Source organism: Citrus clementina, unplaced genomic scaffold (assembly GCF_000493195.1).
Source record: "Citrus clementina cultivar Clemenules unplaced genomic scaffold, Citrus_clementina_v1.0 scaffold_7, whole genome shotgun sequence".
Taxonomy (NCBI): domain Eukaryota; kingdom Viridiplantae; phylum Streptophyta; class Magnoliopsida; order Sapindales; family Rutaceae; genus Citrus; species Citrus x clementina.
Genome location: NW_006262075.1, coordinates 19,397,469 through 19,407,983, shown reverse-complemented (window position 1 = coordinate 19,407,983; position 10,515 = coordinate 19,397,469). Strand labels below are relative to the sequence as shown.

The window sequence follows — 10,515 nt, the reverse complement described above, 5'->3', positions numbered from 1 at the left end:
AATTTTAAAAGTAAAATAGTAAAAAATTACATTATTTTACTTTAATTTTTATTGATAAATTAATTAATATCCCCAAGAATATTGTTGCAAGAGTATTATTATAAAAGAAAAGAAAAAGTAAGGGCATGAGTGTAATATATTTAATAGTAGGGGTCTCTGTGATATTTTTTAAAATATAGGGACTAGACCAACACTTAAGTTAAAATATTTAAGTTAAAATATAAAGACTAAATGAGCATTTACCTTTTTTTTTTTTTTTAGAAGCTCACAACTCTCTGCTTTCTTCTCTCTTTATCGAATATATATAAAAAAAAAATTGGGATGCAAAGCTCTCAAGAGAGCCTTCCTTTTATAGCGAAAATATTGGCTTCAATTTCTTCAGCTTCATAACTCAAAGAATGCGGCACCTAGAGCAGAACAAAGATTTTGATTTGATGTTTGTTCAAATGTATATTGCAACTTTTGATTTTCAGTTAGTATAAAATTTGAAGTCCATGTTAAAATTTATGAATATATAAAAAAAAAACTATTGCAATAAAAATAAAATAAATGCTATTCAAATCTTAAATATATGAAAATACAAAATAAGTGTATCTTATGTCGTGTAATTCAATTACATAGAAAAAAAAATTATAAATAAGTAAAAATAATATAAATTCAATTATAAGAATAAAGGAGAAGACAAGGAAACCAAACGTTGAATCTGAAGGTACAAGGCTTTGTAGGAGAGAATCAAAGAGAAAATTGAATGGCTCGTCAGTTTATGTGAAGTAAACTTGAAATAAAAAATAGAGATGAAGACGACAAATCTTGAGACTTGAGTTGCAATAAGGATCTTTGATTGTAGAGAAAAATGTTAGATCATTTACTTTTTGTATTAGTAAGAAGTAAAATAATAAAGACGACTATAAAATATAAGGTAAAATTTTCAAATTGAAGGACTTGCCAGTCATTAATGTGTAATCTCACTTTGTAATATTTTATCTAATATTTTAAAATTTTCCAAAATTTTGGGCTCTAGAGTAGTTTACGCCTCTGGTAGTAACTCTCTTTCTTTAAAATTAACAAAATGTGGCTCCACTTTCTCTTTAAAATTCAGCAAAGACAGCAACAAATGATAAGAGTGGAAGCAAAAGAAAGAGATCACGAAAGCTTACCACCTTCACTAACTCCTCTTGACTACCAAGAAATTATCCAAACATAAAAAGAAATGTCCTAATTGCATCATTTCTGCATCTTCATCACTGGAAGCTGGAGTCTTAACTTTCCTAGCACTGATAGATCTGTTGTGCTTTGATACGAATTGCTCTGTGCATAATGTGGAATCAAACGCACTAAATAATCACAAAAATAAAGGACACATGAATTTAACATGGTTCGGTAATTATGTCTACGTCCACAGGAGCAAGAGGAAATAATTGTATTATTAACAATTATTAGAGCAAAATATTTAAGTAAAGAAACTTGACTTGCCAGAACCCAAATACACAAAGTACACTCTCACACCACTACTACAATAAGTGAGATAGATGACATTCAATAGACGACTCACATCTAAACAATTGTTATCTTTTCTTTTAGATGACTTTTTCTATAGTTAGAGAGTCATCTATAATAATTTTAATTTGATAGGAAGTTAAAAGATGACTCATTATACAAAAACACGTCATATTTTATAAGGTAAACATATGACTCGTAATTTAAAAAACGTCATTTTTATATAGATGCATAAATAAAAAAATCACCCTAAGTTCCCTCAAATCCCTAATTTCTTCGAGTTGTACCTCTTTCTCTCTCTCTCTCTCTCTCTCTCTTTCGTCTTTCTCTTCTCAAAATTCCTTCTCAAAACTTATCACTAAAAATACCACCTTTTACAACTGTCCCCAAATAATCAACCCTAATTTCATCTCTTCTACCGTTACTATTCTAAATTTACAGCCGCCGCTCTTGAAGAGTGAAGAAACGCAAAGTGGGAGTGAAGAGAGAGAAAATGGTGAAGTAAATCTCAATCACGAACCGTGAAGAACAAGTCAAAAATTGAAGATTGGGAAGTTTGGGTTCACATCTTCCAGAAAAGAAATAAAGCATTTGACACTTTTGTTTTTAAAAAGCTTGGATCTTTACAATGAGGTGTTTTCTATTTCTTTAATTTGTTTAATTCATTGAAAAATAATGATGATTCGTTTATTTGGGGATAGTCACGTGAATGAGATCTTTGTTTTTCCTTTCTTCATGATTCATGTTTGAATGTTAGATCTGGAATCAATACAGTGAAATAGAAATAGTAGATTTTGAAAATTTGAGTAAATGTCGGGTATTTCAAGGATGGGGTTTTTCATTTATTAGTATAGTTATTGTTGTTGCTATAATTATTATTATTTAGATTGATTGAAATTTGGATATATATTTAAAGGGAAAGGAGAAAATTGGATATTTAGATATTTATTTTACTGTAGTAAAAATTGATTAATTGTTTATAAATTATAACAATCAATATGTTGATTCTTTAGTGTAAGTAGTCATAGTTTCATAAAAATGAAATCTACTTTGATTTAGTACATGATTTGTGACTCTCGAGATGATGAAATCCTTGCTAAGAATAGTTTTATAATGCCATTGTTATCACTTAAGTTGATAAGAGAAACAAAAATTATGAAGGCTAGTTGAATTACTAACTTCGCAATACTAGAAAAAATTAAATTCAGGTTACTAATGATTATCGGATTTGGTAAGTCTAGTCTCTAAAAGGTAAGAGCAAGAAATCGCATTATAACAATATCAAGTTTATTAATTATGCTTAGCATTTAAATTTTTGTTATAAAGAAATGCTATTATATTTTGACATATATAGTGCACATCTCTTTATGAACTTAACCAATGTTTGAAGAACTTTGTATTACTGTAAGTTCTAATCATCCCTTCTTCTTTTTTTTTTTAATAATTATATTGTTAATCGTAATGCACTTTTATGTATATTGTACATGGTTGGATAAGGTATTTATTTAAAATGTTTTGAAAACTTTAATAGTGTTGTGTCCATTGATATTGGCTATTTTGCATATGGTAGTTGGTTGGATAAGATGCTTGCACCTAAAGACAATGTTCATAAAGTCAATAGCAACTTAACGAGCAAAGTAGATATAGAAGAATAGTTTTGCCTAAATTCAACAGATAGCTCAATGAGTTTGGCAAGATATGTATATAAATTATAAGTAATTTTTATTTATTTGTATCTTTCATATTGGTTATGTGCACACATAATTGTTGTATTATTTTTAACTATTTTAATTTAGTGTTGCAGTATTGTTGCTGGATTAAGAATGTTGATAGTTGCCTCGGAGATGGAGTTTTGATGCTTGTGAAGAATGTACTTTTCTTTGTAAAGAATTTTTTTTTTAATGTACAATGTAATGGATACCCAATTTGGGATGTGTCAAAATGATAGACTTTTTATTGTGATACAGGAATTATTAGTAATTTGAATTTTAAATACTATTTGTTGTACAATAAATTTATGTACTTCTCCAGAGGCTTGATAATGCAGTTTTTGCTAATCCATATTAGCTTAATACGAAAATTAGGCAGTAGATTCAGATATTTCAAAATATTTTATAATTTAAAATGACATTAATTAATTTAAAAATATTACCTTTATTATTCAAAGATGACCCCCAATACAAAAGCTAGTCATTTGTTCAAATAAAGTTGACAGCTGCTAAAAAAAAGAGTCATCTCTTTAGGAATTATGGAGTACAAATATATTATTTGATGACTGCTATTTTATATAATGAGTCATCTATAAAGCAATATAGATAACTCATAAAAGACGTCATCTATTATTATCCACTTTAGATGACTGTTATAAAGATGACTTTTTTTATTAGGTCATTTAATACTTATTTTAAAAGTCATATGTATCGTTTATTGTAGTAGTGCACACTTGAAAGAAAAATCTCTCAATCACTCGCACTCTCCAATTGCTCACCATAAAAAATTCTTCACTTGAATTGTTTCTCTCAAATGTGGGATAATTAAAATAAAAGAAGTGCCTTCTATTTATAAGGAAAAAAATAGCACTATTGCACCAACCTCACCCCTGTCAATTTGACAAATTCGCCAACATTTGGCTAATTTTCAACAATATCATGCACCGAATTCGGTCTACAATATTCGTGACTTCACAAGATCATTATGTCGTGGTTATGGACTTTGCTTGTTCATGTCGTACTTATGGACTTTGCTTGTTCTAGCTACAATTTTCTTTTTCCTCCAAGCATTTTCTTGGAAACAAATGCAAAGAACATAAGGATATTATCTCCAAGGCCAAAAGTTTTTCAATTTTTGGATGCCTTCATTTGTTAGGCCAATTTCCTCCTAGAGCTTTGCATAAACTAGCCAAAACATATGGCCCCATCATGCACTTACGCTTGGTCATGATGACTATAATTGTTATTTTTTCACCACAAGCAGCTAAGTAGTTTCTCAAAATACATGACCTTATTGTTGCCAGCAGGCATCCGATTCAAGCTTCTAAGCATGTTTCTTATGACCCAATGAATTTTGCAATTACCCTATATGGATCTTATTGGAGAACAATCTAAAAAATATGCACTCTAGAATTGTTAAGTATTTAGTAAGTTGAAGACGTGTGGCTAGCATGTAATACTTTGGCACCAAAGTAGGATGTTGAAGAAAAATTTATATTCATTTTTAAAGCCCATCATTGTTGATTTGTGGGCATTGTTTGGTCTAAGAATTGGAGTGCAAAGGAAGAGTATTCAATCCCATTTTCTTGAATTCTCGATCTATTTGAGAAGTGATAGAGCCAATAGTTGGAAATTAAGAGAATGTTGAGAGCTTTAAGCTCATGGTTTACTAAATGAGAGATTAGGTGTATTGGGGTTTTGGTGGTAAGATAAAATACTCTAATTTTTGTAATTTTTGTTTAACTAGTAAGGTTTTACTCTTTTATCTTTGCCCATAGACAGAGGCTAAAAGGCAAATCACGTAAATTCTGGTGTCAATTGATTATAATTTCTCAATTTCATTTTAGTTGTGTGCCTGCTTCATTTATTAATTTCTTAATATTAAGTAGTGTCAAGATCAATTATTTCCATCTTATAAGAAAAGAAGAGCTTGATCTTTTAATTGAGTACACCAAAGAGGCGACGTGTACCTGATGTTTCGTTGACATAAGTGGCAAGGATTCTGCAATGAATGCTAACATGACTAGTAAAACGGTCCTCACAAAGAGATATTTTATTGATGAATTCATTGAGAGTGGGTTTAAGACTCTGATTCAAGAGAGCATGAAATTGGTTGTAAAGCCTAACTTAGGTGATTACACTCCTCAAATTGCAGGACTTCATCTTCAAGGCATGACAAAGCATAAAAAGGATGTTGCCAAGGTGTTTGATGCATTTTTAGAGAAGATTATTGATTAATATGTTCAATCCAAGGATGAAAATAGAACTAAGGATTTTGTTGATGTTATGTTGAGCTTTGAGGAATAAGAAGAAACCCAGTGCATGATCGAATGAGAGCAAACTAAAGCCCCAATCTTGGTAAATACACATCAAATTACATTTTTTAAGTAAATTAAATTTGCCTCTATTAGATATAAAGGTTTTAACACATTTAAGTAACTCTTTAAGCCATAATCTACATTATAATTTAAAATTTCAAGAGAACTAACGATTTCTAAACATTTGCTTATGTTATTTATGCTTTCCATAATTTCAAGACATGCTTTCAGTAGCAATAGACACTTTATCAATGGTAATTGAGTAGGCACTTTCAAAACTCATCAAGCATCCTACAGCCTGCAAAGAGAGGTGTTGCGGAAGACGGGTTGAGTAATTACCAATATTCTGGTGACTGGGACTTCTAGAGAAATATAAGCAAATTTCAAGAGAACTAATGATTTCTAAACATTTGCTTATGTTATTTATGGTTTCCATAATTTCAAGACATGCTTTCAGTAGCAATAGACACTTTATCAATGGTAATTGAGTAGGCACTTTCAAAACTCATCAAGCATCCTACAGCATGCAAAGAGAGGTGTTGCGGAAGACAGGTTGAGTAATTACCAATATTCTGGTGACTGGGACTTCTAGAGAAATATAAGTATGGTAATAAACAAATGCAAAGAAAATATGACATAGTAATTTACGTGGTTTGGCGTAATGCCTACGTCCACGGGCAAAGACTGCAAGATAAGTTTACTAACAAATAGGAATTTACAATAGTGAAAAAAGCTCTCAAAACCCACAACCCCAATACACCCAAGTAGAAACCTTACTAGAACACTAAGTGGAAGCTCTCTCAAATCTCTCAAATTGCTTCACTTGTAATTGCTCTCAACACTCTCAATCAGGATGTGTAACAAATGAAGAATGATCATTTTATTTATATGGAACATTGCCCACCTAACACAAGTTTCAATTTGGCTTCAATTTGCCAAATTAAAAAAATTTGGCAATCGGTGCCAACTTTGTCATGGAATTGTAGTCAAAGTCTACATGCTAGCTCAATAAGTATATGCTTGAAATTTGCATGCTAGCTGTCTCATGCAACTACTCAACAATTGTATTCTTGAAGCTTGACTTTTCAACAATTCTCCACCTCAGTGAAAATTTTTAAATTTGCCTTCAGTCTCTACTTTCTCCAACTACTTTTAAACTCGTAAGATATTGATCAAGTTTAGACAATGCTAAAACTTGCTCACTGTCACTACCTTGATCAAGATATATGTGGGATTCTCTACAGTCATGATTTTCTGAAGAAGCATCTTTCCCTTATCAATAATTTCCCGCATAAAGTGAAATTGTACATCAATATGCTTCATATGTGCATGATTAACTTGGTGTTTTGTTAAGTGAATATCACTTTGACTCTCAAATTATACATTAATGTACTCTTATACCAATCTTAAGTTCTCAAGCAAGCCTTGTAACCAAATAGCCTCTTTAACAGCCTCTGTAATTGCCATGTACTTGGTCTCTATGTGGTCGATAGTACAATTATAGATTGTAGTGAAGACTTCCAATTGATTGGCCCTCCAACAAAAGTAAATACATATCCAGTGATTGACCGTCATTTGTCCAAATTACCAATATAATGAAAATCAACGTATCCAATCACACGTTGACCAAGTTTATCATTTCGTTTAAATAGTAAGGCAACATCCATTGTCTTCTGAATGTACCGCAAAATCCATTTCACAACTTGCCAATATCTTTTACCAGGATTATGCATAAACCAGCTCACTCTACCAACTGCATCTGAAATGTTAGGGCTTGTACACACCATTGCATACATCAAGCTGCTCATTGCATTTGAATAAGGAACTTGTAACATGTATTCTTGTTCCACATCTGTCGAAGGAGATAATTGTGTAGAAAGCTTGAAATAAGAAGCCAACAGAGTATTCACAGGTTTTATTTGCTCAATCATTCCAAACTATTGTAGTACCTTCTTCAAATATTACTTCTGAGACAAGCTAATTTTGCTACAATCTCTGCATATCTCCATGCCAAGATCTTTTATCTCAAATTCTTGATTGAGTTTGAGTCTTCAACTTTTCAATCCCAATCTTTGCTCTTGGATGCTATTAGTACACCACCGACATACAATAGCAAATATATAAAGGATCCCTTTTGTGGCTTGCGAAAATAGTGCATACCTCTCAAAATAATGCATACCTCCTAAAGAAACTGTTTTGGTAAGTCCCCGTACATCACTATGAACATAGTCCAGAATCCCTTTTGAATCGTGAATTGTAGAACCAAACTTCACATATGTCTGCTTGTCCATAACACAATGTTCAAAAACTTCTAATTTGCAAGAATTTACACTTTTTAATAAGGTTTGATTCACTAAAATCTGTAAAGCTTTTTCACCAGCATGTCCCAAACGCATATACTACAACTTGGTTGCTTCTGAATCTACATCATTTTTAGTAATTGTTGATATTGATCTAATAATTGTATTATTTGGAAATAGTATAAGTTATTTCTTCTTGTGCCTTTCAGTTATTACTTTTAAAAATCCATCTCTCAGAGTAATTATAAGCCATTGAGATTTTAGGACTCCTAACGAGATGAGATTTTTCTTCGAACTTGGTATGTAGCGAACGCCTGTCAAGACTTGGATTGAGTCACCATGATTCTTCAACTCGATTAAACCTATTCTCATGGTTTTACAGGCATTGTCATTGCCCATAAAAGCAACTCCACTGTCCAGCTCTTTGAAGCTAGAAAATCAGCCCTTGTTAGGATACGTATGATAAGTACAACCTGAATCCAAAATCCACTCTTTTGAGTGACATGTCAACGTCATGCCAACCAGACTAAAGTCTGACTCCTCATCATGATTTGCCACACATGCATCAGAAGTTGTCTTGCCCTTTTGTAACTTAGGACAATTCTTTTTCTAATATTCTTTCTCACAACAAAAAACACACTCATCTTTGGCATGCCTCCCTTTAAACTTGCTTATTTTTTCAAGTTTGTGGCTTTATAAAGGACCTCGTGCTGTCAATGCTTCTGTAACTATAACTCTATGATCCTTTCAATCTTTCTTTTTTGTCTCAGAATTGTACAACGCACCACTTAGAACATCGAATGTGGCACTGTTCTTCCCATGAAGCAAAGTGGTAGTGAGATGATCATATTCATCGGGAAAGGAATTCAACAGCAATAATGCATTATCTTCATCCTCAAATTTCTCATCGAAATTTAGTGAATCCACTAATATCTTGTTGAATGAGTTCACATGGTCATTCATCGACACGTCAGGTGCATACGTAAATCGATAGAGTTTTTTCTTCATATAAAGCTTATTTTCAAAGCATTTCTTCATGTATTTTTCTTCCAACGCCTCCCATAATTTCTTTGCTAATATCTCCCTCATGACAGAGTACTTCTGATCTTTAGCCAGACATAAGCGAATAATATCATATGCCTGTCAATTAATTTTTATCCACTCCTTACCATCCATCTTGTTAGATTTTTCTTCAAGAGCAATTTCCAACTCTTACTAACATAAGACATCCAACACCTCACATTGCCACATACCAAAATTATTGGTACCATCGAATTTCATCACTTCAAACTTTACATTAGTCATAGTAGTCCACGTTGATGAAGATGATGACGACGGCTTTGCCATCCTTCTTAACTCAAATAATAAGTGCCTTCAACAACTATTTACACTTGAAAAACACCCTCTATGATGTTAATTTCACTTGAACAAAGTCCCCAGGAGAATGGAGGGGTCACAACGGTCCCACTTAAAACCCAGACTCCTTAGGTTCTTATCGCTTTGTTGACAGAACTTTCTTAGACATGCAAAAAATACACACTACTTACAATAGACAGCCTCTCAAGTATAAATGGTTGTTTGTACCGTATCAATGAACAGTACCGTAAACATAAACAATACCGCATCTATGAAAAGTTTCGTATATGTGAACAATGTCGTATGCCCCAAGCATGAACCTTCGACTCTGGTACCAATTGTTGCAGAAGCGCGGGTTGAACAATTACCAATTTTTTGGTGACTACGACTTTTGGAGAAATATGAATGCAGTAATAAACAAATGCAAATAAAATAAGACACAATAATTTATTTGGTTCAACATTATGCCTACGTCTACGGGCAAAGACTGAAAGATAATTTTACTAACAAATGAAAATTTACAATTGTGGGAAAAGCTCACAAAACCTAATACACCTAAATGGAACCTCACTAGAACACTCAAGTGAAAGGTCTCTCAAATCTCTCAAATTGTTTCACTTGTAATTACTCGCAACACTCTCAACTGGGATGTGTAACAAATGAAGAATGACTCTTTTATTTATAGGGAGCATTGCCCACCTACAACAAGTTTCAATTTGGCTTCAATTTGCCAAATTAGAAAATTTTGGCAATTAGTGCCAACTTTGTCATGGAATTATAGTCAAACTCCACATGCTAGCTCAACAATTGCATACTTGAAATTTGCATGCTAGCTGTCTCATGCAACTACTCAACAATTGCAAGCTTGAAACTTGGCTTTTCAACAAGAGGTATGAAATATTGTGGGCTTAAAAAGAATGGTTGAAGAGTCAAATTTAGAAACAAAACCTCGAATAATTGTAAGTGGTTGTCAAGGAAACCATGCGGCTTCATCTAGTAGTGCCATTGTTAGTTCCACGTGAATCTACTGAGACTGAACAATTAATGGATTCCATATACCCAAAAAATTGCAAGTAATTATAAATGATTGACAATTGAAAGAGATCCTGAATCCTGGAATTATCCTGAGAAGTTTTTTTTTTTTGGAAAGATTTGTTTGGAGTAATGTTGATGTTTGAGTGCAATTTATGCACTAGTTTTGTAATGTTTACTTCCTTTAATATCGATGTTTTGTACTTAATAATAGTGATTTACTTGTGTCTTATTTTTGTAGGTGCAATTCTATTGATTGGTGCTAAAATTGAGATACAACATGATTTTTTAGGATGATTTTTT

The 10,515-nt window shown here is 32.2% G+C and overlaps 1 pseudogene; it reads left to right on the top strand.

Moving 5' to 3' along the window:
• The first annotated feature begins 4,219 nt into the window (after positions 1–4,219).
• The window catches only part of LOC112097019, an 8,845-nt pseudogene continuing 2,549 nt past the window's right edge, over positions 4,220–10,515 (top strand).